Source organism: Schistocerca cancellata, chromosome 1 (genome assembly GCF_023864275.1).
Source record: "Schistocerca cancellata isolate TAMUIC-IGC-003103 chromosome 1, iqSchCanc2.1, whole genome shotgun sequence".
Taxonomy (NCBI): Eukaryota; Metazoa; Arthropoda; class Insecta; order Orthoptera; family Acrididae; genus Schistocerca; species Schistocerca cancellata.
Window position 1 is genome coordinate 221415740 of NC_064626.1, and position 21068 is coordinate 221436807.

Consider the following 21068-nt stretch of genomic DNA (forward strand, 5'->3'; position numbering starts at 1 on the left):
AGCCCGCCTCCAGTGGTGTCGCGACAGGCATGAATGGAGGGACGAATGGAGACGTGTCGTCTTCAGCGATGAGAGTCGCTTCTGCCTTGGTGCCAATGATGGTCGTATGCGTGTTTGGCGCCGTGCAGGTGAGCGCCACAATCAGGACTGCATACGACCGAGGCACACAGGGCCAACACCCGGCATCATGGTGTGGGGAGCGATCTCCTACACTGGCCGTACACCACTGGTGATCGTCGAGGGGACACTGAATAGTGCACGGTACATCCAAACCGTCATCGAACCCATCGTTCTACCATTCCTAGACCGGCAAGGGAACTTGCTGTTCCAACAGGACAATGCACGTCCGCATGTATCCCGTGTCACCCAACGTGCTCTAGAAGGTGTAAGTCAACTACCCTGGCCAGCAAGATCTCCGGATGTGTCCCCCATTGAGAATGTTTGGGACTGGATGAAGCGTCGTCTCACGCGGTCTGCACGTCCAGCACGAACGCTGGTCCAACTGAGGCGCCAGGTGGAAATGGCATGGCAAGCCGTTCCACAGGACTACATCCAGCATCTCTACGATCGTCTCCATGGGAGAATAGCAGCCTGCATTGCTGCGAAAGGTGGATATACACTGTACTAGTGCTGACATTGTGCATGCTCTGTTGCCTGTGTCTATGTGCCTGTGGTTCTGTCAGTGTGATCATGTGATGTATCTGACCCCAGGAATGTGTCAATAAAGTTTCCCCTTCCTGGGACAATGAATTCACGGAGTTCTTATTTCAATTTCCAGGAGTGTATATTATGCTACGGGAGACATTCTCCTGCGCTTGCACGGGATCTGCAGTAGTAATCGAAGACACGCTCACAGCTGTAAACCACCGGCATCCCTTCATGTTTGATGGCCTTCCCCAAGGCAATCTCATCTTCCAGCCGTATAGCTGTCTTTGTCTCGGAGCGAGAACCGTGCTATTGTGGTTTGATGAGCATTATAGTGACATCACGTTGATGTCTCACCTGATGTAAATCCTTTGGAACCCACATGTATTGCTATCGGACGACATCACCGTGTACGCAAATCAGCAGCCTGTTATTAAAGCGAATTACATGACCTGTGCAGGATCTCTAACGCCACATACCTCCACAAACCTACTAACAAATTGTCGGAACCCTGATATGCAGAATCAATTATTTATTTCATTCCAAAGACGGACAATCCCAAGCTATTAAGCAGGTGGTCATAATGTTTTGCCACATCAGTGTACATTATTATCTCTTCCTTCTCAGGTTGTACAAAGCCGAATCTGCAAATCTAAAAATGGAAATTAATATTATCAGTCAATGAAAAGGTCTGGTAGGCGGCAGAGATCATAGAACTTTTCATGAAATCTTTTTTTCTGTCTGACTTGTTATGGGATATTCAACAAACTTTGAGCAAATGAAAAATAGTACGAAGCTTCTGCAATATGGGTCGTATAACGAAGTGCTGCAATGAAGATATGGCATGCACTGAAGCGTCAAAGAAACTGGAGTCGGCACGCGTATTCAAATATAGAGATATGTAAACAGGCACAATACGGCGCTGCGGTCGGCAACGCCCATATAAGACTACAACTGTCTGGAACAGTTGCTAGATTGGTTACTGCTGCTACAATGGCACGTTATCAAGATTTAAGTGAGTTTGGACGTGGTGTTATAGTCGACGCACGAGCGATGGAACACAGTGTCTCCGAGGTAGCGATGAAGTAGCGATTTCACGAGTGTACCATGAGTATCAGGAATCCTGTAAAAATCTAATCTCCAGCATCACTGAGGCCGGAAAAATATCCTGTAAGAACGGGTCCAATGACGACCGAAGAGAATCGTTCAACGTGACAGAAGAGCAACCCTTTTGCAAATTGCTGCAGATTTCTATGCTGGGCTACCAACAAGTGGCCTGTGAACGATTCAACGAAACATCATCGATATGGGCTTTCGGAGCCGAAGGCCGACACCTATTCCTCTGATGACTGCACGACACAAAGCTTTACGCCTCGCCTGGGCCCGTCAACACTGACATTGGACTGTTGATGACTGGAAATATGTTGCCTGGTCGGACGAGTCTCGTTTCAAATTGCATCGAGTGGATGGACGTGCACGGGTATGGAGACAACCTGATGATTCCACGGAACCTGCATGTCGGCAGGGGACTGTTCACGTTGGTGGAGGCTCTGTAATCGTTTGGGGAGTGGGCAGTTGGAGTAATACGGGACCCTTGTACGTATAGATACGACTCTGACAGTTGACACGTACATAATTATCCTGTCTGATCACTTGCATCCATTAATGTCCACCGTGCATGTCGACGGACTTGGGCAATTCCAGCAGGACAATGCGACACGCCACACGTCCAGAATTGCTACAGAGTGACTCCAGGAACAATCTTCTGAGTTTAAACACTTCTGATGGCCACCAAACTCCCAAACATGAACATTATTGAGCATATCTGGGACGCCCCACAACGTGTTGTCCTGGAGAGATCTCCACCCCCTCGTACTCTTACGGATTTATGGATGGCCCTGCAGGATTCATGGTGTCAGATCCCTCCAGCATTACTTTAGACTTTAGTCGAGTCCATGCCACGTCGTGTTGCAGCACTTCTGCTTGCTTGCCGGGGCCCGACACGATATTAGCAGGTGTACCAGTTTCTTTGGCCCTTCAGTGTATTTTGCTTTCTATAATCATATCTGTTAGTGGGTGAACTACATTTCCTTGGGATGATCTGATGATTGTCATTCTTGCATCAGCATGGCTCGTTATCGCTTCAGACAGTTAGCAACAGATACCTGTACCTAAAGGGTGCGACTCCTTGCAGTGGCGGATCTATATTAATGGTTTGTGGACAGTAAAGTTCCTCAAATGGACTTCTGAGCCTAGGTTTGGGATTAGTTAGAACATCGCCTACGCTCCAGACCTCTCTACCTTCTCTCGTTTCGGCTCTTGAGGAAGGTGGGACACTCACTCCTCCGTAGACATTCAGACACATCACTAAAGTGTCCCCAGCAGAGTTCAAGCGTCATAAAGGCGAAGGGTTGGTACATTAAGAGGTATCCGAGTACTTTTGATGAGATAGTGACCATGCGATACACAGGAATCCGGGTACGTCGCAAAAGACGACGGTTGAAAGCAGCATCTAAGGCAGCAAGTCTTCAGTGAGTTACACAACACACTGAATGGAAACGTATAGAGTAGTTCGAAATTTCGCAACTGTGCCTCTTGTCAAGTTTTGCATGCGACCGAATACGGCGACGGCCCAAATAGGAGTTTAACCCACTGCGTGCAAAGTGTGTAGTGAAGGCCGGAGGTGGTTGTATGATGTTACGGGATGCTTTTGGTGCCATAGTTTGGTCTCATTCGTTCAAGTTACTGTGACAATAAAGCATGACGTTTATTACGATATTTTCAATGACCAAGAGCTGCCCTTTCTTCAACATCTTCATGATGAGTACCTTGCGGTCATTTTTTGTTTTGAAAGATCAGAACAGGCGTGTTCACAGCGCGGTACACGCTTATGTCTTTGTTTTGACGAACACTTATGCAGCCTACCGCATCTTTATTGAACCGCTATACCACCATATCTTAAACCCATAGAAAATATCTGGGACTATTTGAAGTTGCAGGTGAAATGTAGCAATCAATAGCCCCACATCTTGAAATAGCTACAGTATCTCATGATTAAACACTCATTGATAATGTGATTTATAATTAGATGTTTTATATTAGAAACTTTCTGAGTGTTTTCCTCGTCGAATTAAGGCCATTATCATGGCTAGAGTCGGTGTTGGCCTATTATCACCTGGGGGTAACAAATTTTTTGTCTCGTTTGCGTAACTGTAAATACCACTTGCTTTTGCAGATACAAAATAATTAATAACCGAAATTTAAATATATAGCTTACCAGTGTGGGGCTATTAAGTAAATCCATAACTAGGTCCATTACACAAAGGACACTCAATCTGGTGCATCATCTAAATACGGCACAACTTAAAATGGAGCCTTTACTGTACCTACCAGTGGATATCGAGATGGATGCAGATGAGCTGACGTGGGTATCGCAGCCGAACGCTGCCATCGACGGCCTGTGCTAGGCGTTCTATGGGCGGAGCGACAGACTCTGGTGATTTCCTCTTGACGCCAACATGCGAGGCTCGGCAGTTCTTAGGCGAATATCAACTACCTCGGACCTGGCTTCCGCCTCACGCCGTACTCTTGTTTTCCGTGTGCGTTTTTACTCAACCGCTCGAGCGTGTGGTGTTGAGTTTGGTCCCCCGTACATCGTCTAGCATATCGAGTTTCGTTCCCCTTTTCCAAGTTGAGCTCCTAAGGGATTATAGTCGAGCCACCGTTGACTAGTATATTAATTAATATTTTGTGTCGACAGTGACGGTATCGCGGCGTTCTCACGTCTGTGTACATATAAAAACGCCCAGCGTGAGGTCTTAACCCTTAAAAGCATGATTCATTATTTCAAGCTGTAAAAATTACCACGTTTAGTTTATAGTACCTACATTACGAACAAAATATTGAAAATAATTTTTAATTATATCAACAAAGCACTATTGATGACAATCGCTACAAACACAGAAACAAATCAATCGTAAAGACACTCGAATAACTGTCTACATCATATCTACTTACGTTATCAAAATAAAAAAGTAATTTTCAAAACCACAAATCAGTGCACAAACACCAAAAAAAAATCTCTACTTTCCGCCAAAACACACGCGCAGCAGTGCATCCACACAGCTGATTGTCGAACTGGTTCAGTTCATCCTGTCATTTACGATCGCTACGAGGAACTACATTACTGGCCATTAAAATTGCTAGACCAAGAAGAAAAGTCGATGATAAACGGGTATTCATTGGACAAATATATTATACTATAACTGACATGTGATTACATTTTTACGCAGTTTGGGTGCATAGATCCTGAGAAATCAGTACCCAAAACAACCACCTCAGGCCGTAATAACGGCCTTGATACGCTTGGGCATTGAGTCAAACAGAGCTTGGATGGCGTGTACAGGTACAGCTGCCCATGCAGCTTCAACACGATACCACAGTTCATCAAGAGTAGTGACTAGCGTATTGTGACGAGCCAGTTGCTCGGCCACCATTGACCAGACGTTTTCAATTGGTGAGTGATCTGGAGAATGTGCTAGCCAGGGCAGCAGTCGAACATTTTCTGTATCCAGAAAGGCCCGTACAGGACCTGCAACATGCGGTCGTGCATTATCCTGCTGAAATGTAGGGTTTCGCAGGGATCGAATGAAGGGTAGAGCCACGGCTCGTAACACATCTGAAATGTACGTCCACTGTTCAAAGTTCCGTCAATGCGAACAAGTGGGGACTGAGACGTGTAACCAATGGCACCCCATACTATCACGCCGGGTGTATCAGCCGGCGATGACGAATATACGATTCCAATGTGCGTTCTCCGCGATGTCGCCAAACACGGATGCGACCTTCATGATGCTGTAAACAGAACCCGGATTCAAAAACGACGTTTTGCGATTCGTGCACCCTGGTTCGTCGTTGAGTACACCATCACAGGCGCTCCTGTCTGTGATGCAGCGCCAAGGGTAACCGCAGCCACGGTCTCCGAGCTGATAGTCCATGCTGCTACAAACGTCGTCGAACTGTTCGTGCAGATGGTTGTTGTCTTGCAAACGTCCCCATCTGTTGACTCAGGGATCGAGACGTGGCTGCACGATCTGTTACAGCCATGCGGATAAGATGCCTGTCATCTTGACTGCTAGTGATACGAGGCCGTTGGGATCCATCACGGCGTTTCGTATTACCCTCCTGAACCCACCAATTCCATATTCTGCTAACAGTCATTGTATCTCGACCAACGCGAGCAGCAATGTCGCGATACGATAAACCGCAATCGCGATAGGCCACAATCCGACCTTTATCAAATTCGGAAACGTGATGGTACGTATTTCTCCTCCTTACACGAGGCATCACAAGAACGTTTCACCAGGCAACGCCGGTCAACTGCTGTTTGTGTATGAGAAATCGGCTGGAAACTTTCCTCATGTCAGCACGTTGTAGGTGTCGCCACCGGCGCTAACCTTGTGTGAATGCTCTGAAAAGCTAATCATTTGCATATCGCAGCATCTTCTTCCTGTCGGTTAAATTTCGCGTCTGTAGCTTGTAACCTTCGTGGTGTAGCAATTTTAATGGCCAGTCTTATAGCTGCAGTAGAGTGTATATACTTAACTACATAACGAATGTGTTACAAAATGTTGCTCAATATAGGGTACATCGAAGAAATGAAGTCTGTAGTTGATCAGCTACACTATGCATTAAATGGTTAACACAAGCGATCATGAAATGTCGACACGAGCACGTCGCCTCGTCCCTACGGAGTGGAACCCTAAGCTCAGCGGTTCCAGAGGTCCGCATTGCTCGGCGCCTGCCGACTGGCTATGAGGCTGAAGGGTCGCAACTTCACTCTGTCAGAGTGCCTCCCCGCCCTCCCCCCTCTCTCCTTTTTCACCCTGACCGCACTTTACAGCCAGCCTAGTTAGCAAGTTTAGTTAGGGGCCGCCTCTCGCGTATCATCTGGACGCAGCGTCTGTGCACCGAAACACCATCCACTCCCAACGTCACATACCCCCACTGTCCCCGCGGTAACAGACACTGGGCAGTGTCCTTTTATGTCCCTCATTCCTCATTCACCTATCCCTATCTGCCTTTTAACCCTGTGTACCTTCTTCGATCTCTTTGTTGTCTCGTATTGTATCGTGAAAAACGTGTTTCGTTCAGGAAGAAAGTAGACGTCTTTCTCCTCGAGTCATCTGTCTTCTGACAGGTTTCATATGGTCCGCATTCTTTTCCCTATAGCCAGCATATTACTCTCGAGAGAAGAGCAACGAACTGATATTTAAAACAAATCTCATTTATTCTTCAGTCTCAGACTTTTTTTAACACATTGAAAGATGGCTACACTGAGCCACAGCGCCAGAGATCGCGCCAGAGAGTATTGTTCCGCCGCCTCCACTGGCAGTGATTATTGAGAAATAGCGGCAGGCAGTTCTTGCCGAGAAGTTGTGGTGGGCACTGCTTGTCGTGAAGTCGGAGTGAGATGTGGTAGTGGAGAGTGTTGTTCCATGTTTTATGCAGTGGTTTGATGGGAGAGATAGCAGATGTTGTTCCAATGGAGATATTGTAATGATCTGAGTGCTTTTCGTCAATATATATGAAGGTAACAAATTCCCTGTTTTTTCTTTTTAATATTTCTGTATCTCAAATAATGCATCATTACAGGTTCAGTTAACAAAGCATCTGGCTTGTGTTCTTGTATTAGAGTGTAATTCTGCTTTCCTTACGCAATTATAGTATTTCTAATTTTCTTTTATCACGTCAGTATAATTGGTATTTAAAAATTCTTGTCTTGTTGAAGAAGAACCGTGCCAGATGTGCGTTGAGTCATACTACCACAAACAGAACAGTTACTCTTGTGCTTGTTGTGGCGTTGGTTTTATAGTTGCTGGGGTCTTAATTAATTAATTGTATTAACGAAAATTTTCATTTCATTCTTTGTTGTTGTTCTATGCAGTCAGATGGCGTAATAATACTAGTCAGGGCCAGCCGTTTACGAAACAGCGTAATCGGACATACAGCCACCAAAATTAAAAATTATTTTCAAATTTAAAAATAGTTAAGCCCCCATGCAACATTCATTCATTCAGTCACGCGATCAGGCCCAGTGGACCGCGCGCCAACGCATTCCGAGCTCTCCATCTGTCTCTGTTATCTGTCTCCAGTTTTCCACGACTCCCAGTTGCAAAAAGTCTTCTCTCACTCCATCGATCCACCTCTTTCTATGTCTTTCCACTGGTCTGCTGCCTGACGGAATCCAGTCCATTGTAATTTGGAGCCACCCTGTTGCCTCCATTCTAACTACATGTCCAGCCCATTGCAGTCTTCTGGTTCTCATCACTCCCAAGATGAAAGGCTCTTTGTGCAGCTCTTCTAATTCTGTGTTGTGGCGTCTTCTCCATTCTCCAGTAGTCTGATCTCGGATTGGTCCAAATATTCTCCTGAGGACCTTCCTTTCAAGTGCAAGCAGTCGGTTAAGGTCTTGTTTTCAAGTTCTCCAGGTTTGAGAACAATACAGTACTACTGGCATTATTAATGTCTTATACAAACGGAGCTTTAATTGTTGAGAGACAAAAATTGTTCAAATGGCTCTGAAGACTATGGGACTTAACAGCTGAGGTCATCAGTCCCCCAGAACTTAGAACTACTCAAATCTAACTAACCTAAGGACATCACACATATCCATGTCCGAGGCAGGATTGAAACCTGCGACCGCAGCTGTCGCATGGTTCCAGATTGAAGCGCCTAGAACCGCTCGGCCACTCCAGCCGAAGTTGAGAGACACTTCTACATTTTAATATGGCGTCTATAGAGTGATAGCATCTGTTTCCCGCCTGCAGTCATCCTTTTATCTTTGATTCAGTTGATGTTACTTCCGTAAAAATTGATCCAAGATATTTGAACTCTCGCCAGCCACTGTGGCCGAGCGGTTGTAGGCGCTTCAGTCCGGAACCGCGCACCTGCTACTGTCGCAGGTTCGAATCCTGCCACGGTCATGGATGTGTGTGATGTCCTTAGGTTAGTTAGGTTTAAGTAGTTTCTAAGTCTAGGGGACTGATGACCTCAGGTGTTAAGTCCCATAGTGCTTAGAGCCATTTATTTGAACTCTGTCACATGGGGAGGAGGCAGACAAAATGTGTCCAACAATGACCTATCACTCCCCTTTCGTATCCCTAACCTGTCCTCACCATTTCGTTTTCCCGTCATTCCCTAGTATATGTACAAAAGGGCAGCGTGGAGAAGCCAACCTTTGTACGGGAGAAAACCCAAATGAAAAATCCCGGTCCTCCAGGTTTGGGATTGGCCACGGGCTACCAACCTGTCCTGGAAAAAATCACCGGTACGAGCATCACAGAAGAGCCTCGGATAGGACTGATCTCTGTAAAACGATCTAAGCAAGACTTTTTTAATACACGACATATTTCAGTCTATCTGGTTCATCTATATAGTTGCGCCAGCTACCCATAGTGTCTGTGTCAGAACTTCATATCAGAAGTAACTGCATAGATATGAAGGTAATCCAGAGATTTCGGAACATCGCATGAATTAAAATATTTCAAAAAGAGGCTGAAGAATAAATGAGAATTGTTTGAAACGGATTTCCGTCTTTGCCATTCTCTTCAACGAAGAGTAACACTTGCACCCTACGTCCTGAATCATTTGCTGGATGTATTAAAATCTCTGTCTCCCCCTACAGTTTTCATCCCCTACACTTTCCTCTTCTACCACGGAGGTTATTCACTGATGTCTTAACGAATGTCCTGTCATCCTGTTGCCTAGTCTTGTCAGTGTTTCCTATATGTTCATTTCTTTGCCAATTCTGTGGAGAATTTCATCATTCCTTATCTTATCTTATCATTCCATTATTTTCAACAACCTTCTGTGGCTGTCCAGAAAGTAAGTTCCGACTGATCGCGCAGTGGAAACCACAGTGAAAATCAGAAATGTTTTATTTGTAACAGTTAGCTACAACTTCCAGCTTCTTCTCTACGTAGTCGTCGTTCTGACTTAGACATCTGTCGTAGCGTTGTACCAACTTTCCAATCTCATCATCATAGAAAGCCGCCAGTGCTTTCCGCCAATTCTCTGCGTTGGCCTACAGCTCGTTCTCTGTGAAAAAATTTTGTCTTTCTAGCCAGCGGTTCATGTGAGCAGAGATGAAACTCAGAGGGAGATAATTACTTGCTGTATTGTAGGTAATCAAACATTTCCAATTGAAAATCACGCAGGAACATCTTCATTGCCCCTGCAGAATGCGGCTGAGAATCGTCTCGAAGAGGAAACCGCACAACAGTTATGTAATGTTGGCTCCATAGCTTCAGGCGAAATTTCTCACCAGGCCTTTGTACTTGGCGGGAGACACTATTTTCTAGACATCTTCACTCGCTCACTGTGAGCTCATAAATTAGAAGATCGGCGTGATAATATCTAGCCTTATCGGATTATCATAGTCGTTTCCATTTCGCGACCGATCGGAACTTACTTTCTGGACACCCCCCGTATAAGACGCTTCGATCACGGTATTTCCCGGTTTTTCCACGGCATATGCCATGCAATCCACGCGTACATTCTCAGAAATTTCTTCTTCAAATTAAGGCCTCTGTTTGACGCAAGTAGACTTTGTTTGGTCAGGAGTGACGTCTTGCCTGTACAGATCTGCTTATTATGTACATCCTACTTGCTTTGCCCGTCTTGTGTCATTATACTGGGCTGGTCCATAAGTTTGTAGCGTTTTTACACGAATTTAATTAAAACAACAGACATAAACAGAGACTTTAGTCATCAATAATATATTCTGCTTCACTATTTACAACGGTCTGCCAACGCTGGGGTAACTTTTCAATTCCCCGACTGTAGAAATCACGTAGTCTTGAGGCGAAGAAATTGAAATTTTGTGGTAAGTTCCTATGGGACGAAACTGCTAAGGTCATCGGTCCTTAGGCTTACACACTACTTAATCTAACTTGAACTAACTTAGGCTAAGGACAACACTCACACACCTTTGGCCCGACGGAGGACCCGAACTTCCGACGGGGGTAGCTGTGCGAACCGTGACAAGGCGAACAAGACCGCACGGCTACCCCGCGCGGCTGAGGCGAAGAACTCGTCTGTCCATGTTCGGAGCACATTTCCATTCGTAAAGGAAGTTCCTTGAAGGTTGTTCGACAGAAACCGGTGCAAGCTCAGGTTAATAAGGCCTATGCTGAACGACTTCCCAACCCAACTCCTGTGCAGTGTTTTTTGTCAGTCTAGCAGAAGCGGGCGGGTGTTATCGTGGAGTAGCATCACTTCACGCAGTCTTCCTGGTCGTCGTTCTTGGACTGCGTCTACAAGACGTCTCAGTTGTTGACAGTAAATGCCATCAGTGTGGTTACACCTCGGAAAGCAATTTGTAGCACACCACACAGCAGCTGTTCCACCAGATCCATAACATTACATTTTGTGATGCATGCTGGCCTATTTACTGTGAGTTGCTGCTCCACTCACTATCTCCAAATACAGAACGACAATATGTAAACTCAAATAGCAACAGTGAACTACAAATAAAAATTGATAATCGATTAATAAACCAGTATCAAACGGAAAAGCAATACGCATAACAAAAATGCTACGAACCTATGTACCAATCTAATACTTCCAGTGTAGCAGAATTCTTTAATTCTGTCTAAAACGTAGTAACCAATTTTAATGTTAATTTTATCACTAATCTAATTTCTGGTACTGCTTATTATTTCTCGTCTCTCTGCCGTTTACTCTACATTCATATTCTGAACTCGGTAGACTCGTGACATGTCCTGTATTTCGTCTTCACTTTTACTCAGGGTAGCAATGTCATCAGCAAATCTTATCATTGATATTTTTTTCACCCTCTTCAATTTTTCATCAATTCCGTCATTGATTCTTCGCAGATTAGATTGAACATTTGGCGGCGGAAGACTTCATCCTTATCAAGCATCCTTTTTAATACGACCACTTCGCTCTTGGTCTTCCATCGTTATTGTTCCTCCTTGTCGTTCTGGTTTATGTACATGTGACGTATTACCAATGTTTCCCAGTAATCACTCTCATTTTTCTCGGAATTACGAACATACTGCACCATTTTGCATTGTAGGACACTTTTTCTAAATCGACAAATCCAGTGAATGTGTCTTGATTTTTATTAAGTCTTTATTCCATTATCAAGAACAACCTCAGGACTGCCTCCCAGGTGTCCCTAACTTTCCGAAAACCAAACTGATCGTCTTCTAACAGCTCCTCGATTTTCTTTTCCCCTTTTTCGTATATTATTCTGGTGAGCAGCTTCATTTCCCAAGATTTTATCTGATTGTGCTATAATATTCGCTTCTTTTTGCCCTTGACGTCTGGGCATCATGCTGGTTTATTTTTAGTAGATGTGTCGCTTTCACCATACATGTACTTTTGATGCCCTCGTCTCTTGTACCCGCACCAGCGATCGTCGATGTTTGACCTGGAGGCCAACAGGGGACAGATATCACTGAGTAGCTACACACTGAAATTTCCACCTGATAGTTCCAGCTGATAGCTGAGTAAGAAACCCATCAAAGGTCGAGTGTGACGAGTACCACAGAGGACAAGAAAATACGGATCGAGGGGTGGGAAGAAGGGACGGGAAGCGGGAGTGTGAAGGAGGGAGAGAAGCGGTGAAAGAAAAAAGAAGCGTAGAACCGGCTATAAGGTTTCTACACAAACCATTAGAGAAAGGGCGTAAATTCGGATTTAGCAGGGATGGCACAGAAAATTGTGTTTTTTCTTAACAGCTCCGTCTACGTACCTGTAATTCCAGAAACTTTGGGTGGAAGCGACGCCTTTTAGCTACAGTACTGAAGTCAATAAATCCAGAGGTGCTCACAAATGTGCGGGACGGGCTTACGTAGCGTCTGGACATTATTTTTTCGTGCGACCCGCACAGGGCTCAATGTACATCTGTGAAGGGTAAATGATACCATTGATACTAAACGCACCTCTTAAAAGTGCCTCAAGGTTATATTTGGAAGTATGTGAAAGATATATGTTGGTGAAATCGGTTGGTTCTTTTGAAAACAAAGTTTCATAGTTCTAAGCGTAAGTTAAAATGTACCCGAGATTTTTCAAAAATGTTCAAATGTGTGTGAAATCTTATAGGACTTAATTGCTAAGCTCATCAGTCCCTGCCGGCCGGAGTGGCCGTGCGGTTCTAGGCGCTACAGTCTGGAACCGAGCGACAGCTACGGTCGCAGGTTCGAATCCTGCGTTGGGCATGGATGTGTGTGATGTCCTTAGGTTAGTTAGGTTTAATTAGTTCTAAGTTCTAGGCGACTGATGACCTCAGAAGTTAAGTCGCATAGTGCTCAGAGCCATTTTTCATCAGTCCCTAAGCTTACACACTACTTAACCTAAATTATCCTAAGGACAAACACACACACCCATGCCCGAGGGAGGACTCGAATCTCCGCCGGGAGCAGCCGCACGGTCCATGACTGCAGCGCCCTAGACCGCTCGGCTAATCCCGCACAGCCCCAGATTTTTATCATCTTTCATGTACGAGGGTGTGCTGAAAAGTAATACTTCCCAATTTTTTATGTGAGAAACTCTTAAAGCTTTTAAATAAAATAAATATTATGAATATTCTACACCCTTATTATTCATGTCTACATGTTTATTTGTCAACACAACTGCGCTGAGGACGAACATATTTTTCCCAAAGAGAGATCAATTTATTTATACCGTCACTATACAATGTTTAACTTTGTTGACGGAATAACAACCTCACGTCTGCTTGTACCGCTTCATCACTATCAACGTGAAGTCCTCGAAGATTCTTTAAGTTTTGGAAACAAGTGAAAATCGGATGGAGCCAAGTAGAGACTTTGTGGACGATGATCGATGACAGTGAACCCGAGGTGTCGGACTGTTGCAGATGTGGCAGCACTCGTGTGTGGTCCGGCGTTGAACGAACTCCTCGGATTCGAAACTCGATAACAGCGCGCTGTTTCTAACGCACCGCCATAGTACCGCCACATTACACTCTACAGTTCGGGCCGCTCTGTTGGAAGAGGGCTGCAAATCTGTAAACGTGAAGAGTAAAGATGTGGAACGTTAACAACGTTTGTTTTATCTAAAATCTTTATGAGTTTTCATATAAAATGTTCGGAGTCATTACTTTTCAACATGCCCTCGTAGAAGATACAATGTTACGAAATCGGATGAATATTTTTGATACTCCATGTACTTTAACGTGTATGGAAGGGTTTACCTGGTTTCCAACGTCATGTGATATCAATAATAATGAAAACTTCATGGTGGCCTGCGAACAAATGTCCGGGCCTTGGACTCAAGTCGGCTAATTTTCGTAAAGTTGTGGAAAACGGACGACCGAAGGTATATCAAAACGAAAAAATGTTCAAATGGCTCTAAGCACTATGGGACTTAACATCTGAGGTCATCAGTCCCCTAGAACGTAGAACTACTTAAACCTAACTGACCTAAGGACATCACACACACATCCATGCCCGAGGCAGGATTCGAACCTGCGACCGTAGCAGCGGCGCTGTTCCGGACTGAAGCACCTAGAACCGCTCGGTCACAGCGGCCGGCGATCATAATGAAGTTCACGCTGCTAGTCACACTGTATCCGACACCTCTATCTAATGTAGAACAGACCACTAGATGTCAAGACAGGCGCATATGTCAACGTCACAGGAGGCAGGGAGCATTGTGTTGTCTGCACAGAAGCAGCAACGGCAGAATGAGATGGTCAGGAGAGGTCAGTGCATCGAACGTGGACTAGTCACTGGATGTCACCGGAGTAAGAAATCTATCAGGGACATTTCAACCCTTCTATAGCTGCTGAAGTCGACTGTTGTACATGTGACTGTGAACTGAAAACGCGAAGGAACAACCAAAGCTACACCAAGATCTGACATACCTCATGTACTGACAGACAGACACCGTTCGAATGTTACGGAGGATGTATGTAAAGAACCGGCGAAGGAGTCATTCGTGAGCTTCAAAGTGCTACCAAAAGTCCAGCTAGCACGAGTGTGCGTAGAGAGTTAAAAAGAACTGGATACAGCGGTCGAGCAGTTTCTCATTAGCCAGCCACAGGCTGGCAGACGCTTCGGGCAGTGCAATGAGCGTCGAACCTAGCCAGGAAACTGGAAACGAGTATCTTGGAGTGATGAATCACGCTATAGCCTGTGGCAATCCTGTGGAAGCGTCTGGAAGCGGCGAATGTCTACCGTCATGTTTATTGCGATCAATGCAGTACAAAGGAAGTGGTTTTACGGTATGGTTCGGATGTGGTTCCCTCACTGTGCTTAAGAACACGCTAAATGAGGAAGAATATGAGCACATTTTATAAAAAATGTTGTGTGAAATTTTATGGGACTTAATTGCTAAGGTCATGAGTCCCTAAGCTTACACACCACTTAACCTAAATTACCCATGCCCGAGGGAGGACTCGAACCTCCGCCGGGACCAGCCGCACAGCCCATGACTGCACATTTTATAGCATTGCGTAGCACGTATAGTGGAGGAAGAGCTCAGAGACGATAATTATTTGGATCACCATATCAGTGCACCGTGTCATACACTAAGCTGATAAAAATCGTGGGATAGCGATATGCACCCATCCAGATAGCAGGAGTACCGCGTACGCAGGGTATAAAAGGACAGTATTATGGCGGAACTGTAATTTGCGCTCAGGTCATTCATGTGAAAATGTTTCCGACGAGGTTATGGCTGCACGACGGGAATTAAGAGACTGAACCACGAATTGGAGCTAGACTCATGGCACATTCCATTTCGGAAATCTTTAGGGAATTCAGTATTCCGAGATCCGCAGCCTGAAGAGTGTGCCCAGAATACCAAATTTCAGGAATTAACTCTCACCACGGGCAACGCCATTAGCGACGGCTTTCCGCTAACGACCGAGAGCAGCACCGTTTGCGTAGAGTTATCAGTGCTAACAGACAAGCAACACTGCGTGAAATAAGCATAGAAATCAATGAGGGACGTACGACGAACGTACCCGTTAGGAAAGCGCAGCGATATTTGGAGTTAGTGGACTATGGCAGCAGACGACCGACGCGAATACATCACCTGCAGCGCCTCTCCCGGGCTCGTGACCATATCGGTTAGATCGGTAGGTGGCAGCATAGTAGCGGAGGTTACATAAAGCGTGTTGGGGTGCGGGGGGGCTCTAAGTGGCTAGAAAAGAGTGCAGTCGTTGTCTTAATGCGGAAAGGGAGCGATTCATCTGACATCCAAAAGAGCATGATCATTGTCTTTTAGGCCAGGGGTGGAAGCATTTCCAAAACGGCTAAGTCTGTGAAACGTTCGCATGTCGCAGTGATTAAAGTATACAGTGTATACCAAAACGGCGCTATCGGAAACCTGCACTGAGGCAACTGTGGTGAACCCCTTCCAATAGGTGGACGACGGCTGTGGAGATGTCTACGGGTGAACAGACATTCAACTGTTGAGCAACTGACCACCCATGAATCAAGGGGTTACCAAAAGTGTCTCCTCAACGACTGTTCAGCGAACGTTGTTCTGTAATTCCCTCCATAGCAGGCCCCTGGTTCATGCACCCATAATGGTTGCTATTCATCGCGACAAAGGCTGGAATTTGCACGCCAGTATCACAACTGGACGATCACGGAGTGGCGTTAGGTGGCTTTTCAAATAAAACACGCTTTATCCTCGACTGGTCGTGAAACGTCTGAAAGCAAACACCCTTCAGGAATCGTCGGAAGGATACAGGCAGGAAGAGGAAACATTATTGTCTGGAAAATGTTTTCTTGGTTTTCCCAGGGTGATATCGTCATTCTAGAAGGCACAACGGAGCGGCAAAAGTATCCATCTATCTTTGCGGATCAAGTACACCCCAAAATGCAGTTTGGTGTTCCTCAGTGCTACGGCACCTATCACCAGGTAAATGCAACATGTCAGACAGATCAAAGTGTACTTGCGTGGTAGGAAGATCACTGGGATGGGTTTACCATACTCTCCAGTCCAGACTACCAAACTCTCTGGATTTAAGCCCAACAGTGAATGTGTTGGACCACCTTGATCGGGATATTCGGGCCATACATCCAAAACCGAGAAACGTAGCGTACCTAGCCACGGCATTGGAGTTTTCACAGGTCCACATGTGTTCCAGAACCTCACTGGCTCTGTTCCTGCACGTCTCGCGCTGCAAAAGATGGTTATTCAGCTTTTTCTCAGGTGCTCATATTAATGTGACTGGACAGTGTATTTATCCAGACTTTGAGAATGACACGACATAGCAGCTACCTACACACTTTACATATAATTTCTAACAGTTTCTAAACTTTTCTCGCTGGTAGTCCACACAGAACAATGAAAGGCAAAAAGTTTATCGCTTACTACATTTTCGCCCTTATTGCAGTAAAACTTCAGCATCAGATATAAGTTTTAAGTTTATTCTTTTTGCAACACATTTTTACAGACAGTGTCCACATATACAACTGAATGCGGCTGCAAAATGATGTCATGGTTCAGCAGGTATTTCGTCGTAAACATTGAAGCACAAGAAATTACCTTTTGCAAAAGCGAAGCGCTTGCAGTGTTTCATAATTAATGCGTAAGATCCCAAAGATGTGGAGGAAATCAAAGGTAGTGGCGCTACTAAAACCTGGGAAAGACGCAGGTCAACCGAAGAACTACCACCCAATGGCACTCCTGTGCCATCTGTACAAACTGCACGAACGAATAATCCTAAACCTCATAGCAAATATCGCAGCCCAAAAGCTCATTCCCCAACAGGCTGGATTCAGACCCAGGAAATCATGCACCAGTCAAATCCTAGCACTCACAGAACACATAGAGGAAGGGTTTGAAAACAAACAAATAACAGGTGTAGCATTGGTGGACTTAAGTTCCGCATACGACACCGTCAACCACAGAAAGCTCATGGAAAAACTGTACTGTACATTTAAGGATTATCAGTTCACAAAAATCATTGAATCTCTGCTGCAAAACAGACAGTTCTATGTAATGCTGGACGGAAAAAAAGCCGATGGCGTCGACAAAAGAATGGTCTCGCCCAGGGCAGTGTGCTGGCCCCCCTACTATTTAACCTATACACCAATGATCAACCAACACCGGAACGCACTACCCACTTCTTGTATGCCGATGATCTGGCCATTACAGCGCAAGGAAATAGCTTCGAGGAAGTAGAAGGGAAATTAGAAAGCTCGCTACACGTAATGTCTGAATACTATAAAGAGAACTCCCTCAAACCAAATCCATCCAAGACACAGGTTAACGCTTTCCACCTCCGCACAAAACAGGCAAACAGGAAGCTGAACGTCACCTGGAATGGCAACAAACTGGACCATACGGACAAACCAACATACCTTGATGTTGTGCTGGATAGATCACTGACGTACAGATATCACTGTGAAAAAACCTGCCAAAAAGTTGCTGCCAGGATCAATATTTTAAGAAAACTGACGAATAGTAAATGGGGAGCTAGTTCGACTGTATCACGAACAACTGCTCAAGCACTTTGCTTCTCCACGGCAGAATATGCATGCTCTGTACGGTCTCGATCCACACATGCCAAAGAAGTCACTACAGTCCTTAATGAAACATGCAGGCTAACAACAGGATGCATGAAACCCACTCCACTTGGGAAAATATACAAAGCAGCTGGATTCTCATCTCCTGAATCCCGAAGAATTGCGCACGAACATACAGAAAAATTTAAACAGATTTTCGACGAGCGCCACCCGCTGCATGGTTCTTCATGTGGACGTAGCAGACTTAAATCCCGCACGAGATTTCTCACTAGTGAATTGAACGAGCCTCCGAAAGACTACCCTGTCTCACGAGAAATACCCAGCGGTAGTACATCAAGCTGGAAGATTTGGAGAACACTGAACCGCATCAGAACAGGCGTAGCACCAGTTAAAGCAAACCTAGTCAAATGGGGCTTCAAGGACGAAGGAGACAACAAATGCGACTGTGGTGAAGTTCAGGATATGGAACACCTTCTACAGTGTCCCATCTGCCCCACAAGGTGTACCCTTGACGAACTATGGCTTGAGAAGAGAGAAACATTGGACTTGGCCCGACATTGGGCTGAAAGGCTTTGAAACAAATCTCCGGACACGAAAAAGTAAAAGTAAAAGTTTGTCTTCCATCCTGCCCGTTCTCTAACAACGGGCTTGGTATGTGATGACTGAGGAAAAACATTTTTTGATTTCTTCGTCATTTATTAACGTCAGATCAGATGTTCACGAAACAGCTTTTACAGTCAAGCGAGACAAATGCCAAACATCTTCACACGAGTGACGTAATATCTTTCATGTACGGTAGTAACTTAATGGAAAGACTGATTGGCTACTGAGGCCCTTTGAATAGGGGCGCAACGCTAATTCGTATAAGCCCGCATTTCGCTCGAGAGTTTTGCGATTCCGAAATTTTGTAATTATAACAATTTTATAATTAGAACATTACTTTTGAGTAAAGTATACATCTTTTAGGGTTACCAACTGTTCGTCTAAAATTGTAAGCCATGTGTTTGTGAGTATTACAGCACCATCTGTCACAAAGCGAAAAAAGTGGTCCAACTGAACATTCATGTTTCTTTTCGTACTACACGAATAGTTAATAAAAGATGGGCTGTTCCTATTTAAAAAAACGCAGTTGATACCCGTTTGACCTATGGAAGCGCCATCTAGCGGGCCAACCACAGCGCCATCTGGTTTCCCCCTTCAAGCTAGACGAGTTTCGTTCTTTGTAGTTTTTTCGTTTGATGCTTATTTCGTGAGATATTTGGCCCGGTCACTATCAATGGACCACCCTGTATATGACTTTCCATCACGAAAAAATAACTGTTGAGGTAAGACATCTCTCGAACCGTTAGCATTCGGAAGCAGACGAAATGGAGAAGGCATTGGATATACACTCCTGGAAATGGAAAAAAGAACACATTGACACCGGTGTGTCAGACCCACCATACTTGCTCCGGACACTGCGAGAGGGCTGTACAAGCAATGATCACACGCACGGCACAGCGGACACACCAGGAACCGCGGTGTTGGCCGTCGAATGGCGCTAGCTGCGCAGCATTTGTGCACCGCCGCCGTCAGTGTCAGCCAGTTTGCCGTGGCATACGGAGCTCCATCGCAGTCTTTAACACTGGTAGCATGCCGCGACAGCGTGGACGTGAACCGTATGTGCAGTTGACGGACTTTGAGCGAGGGCGTATAGTGGGCATGCGGGAGGCCGGGTGGACGTACCGCCGAATTGCTCAACACGTGGGGCGTGAGGTCTCCACAGTACATCGATGTTGTCGCCAGTGGTCGGCGGAAGGTGCACGTGCCCGTCGACCTGGGACCGGACCGCAGCGACGCGCGGATGCACGCCAAGACCGTAGGATCCTACGCAGTGCCGTAGGGGACCGCACCGCCACTTCCCAGCAAATTAGGGACACTGTTGCTCCTGGGTATCGGCGAGGACCATTCGCAACCGTCTCCATGAAGCTGGGCTACGGTCCCGCACACCGTTAGGCAGTCTTCCGCTCACGCCCCAACATCGTGCAGCCCGCCTCCAGTGGTGTCGCGACAGGTGTGAATGGAGGGACGAATGGAGACGTGTCGTCTTCAGCGATGAGAGTCGCTTCTGCCTTGGTGCCAATGATGGTCGTATGCGTGTTTGGCGCCGTGCAGGTGAGCGCCACAATCAGGACTGCATACGACCGAGGCACACAGGGCCAACACCCGGCATCATGGTGTGGGGAGCGATCTCCTACACTGGCCGTACACCCCTGGTGATCGTCGAGGGGACACTGAATAGTGCACAGTACATCCAAACCGTCATCGAACCCATCGTTCTACCATTCCTAGACCGGCAAGGGAACTTGCTGTTCCAACAGGACAATGCACGTCCGCATGTATCCCGTGCCACCCAACGTGCTCTAGAAGGTGTAAGTCAACTACCCTGGCCAGCAAGATCTCCGGATCTGTCCCCCATTGAGCATGTTTGGGACTGGATGAAGCGTCGTCTCACGCGGTCTGCACGTCCAGCACGAACGCTGGTCCAACTGAGGCGCCAGGTGGAAATGGCATGGCAAGCCGTTCCACAGGACTACATCCAGCATCTCTACGATCGTCTCCATGGGAGAATAGCAGCCTGCATTGCTGCGAAAGGTGGATGTACACTGTACTAGTGCCGACATTGTGCATGCTCTGTTGCCTGTGTCTATGTGCCTGTGGTTCTGTCAGTGTGATCATGTGATGTATCTGACCCCAGGAATGTGTCAATAAAGTTTCCCCTTCCTGGGACAATGAATTCACGGTGTTCTTATTTCTATTTCCAGGAGTGTATATTGGATATATATTTGGAGACAGGCACTTGGTGCAGGGAGTGGCAATGAGCCTTAAAATATACAAATGTAATGT

General features: G+C 45.8%; 1 protein-coding gene across 1 annotated transcript in view; it reads right to left on the bottom strand.

The window, feature by feature from the left end:
- LOC126169519 (synaptic vesicular amine transporter) overlaps positions 1-21068 on the bottom strand; it is an 848981-nt gene that overhangs the window by 245083 nt on the left and 582830 nt on the right. The window lies entirely within an intron of this gene.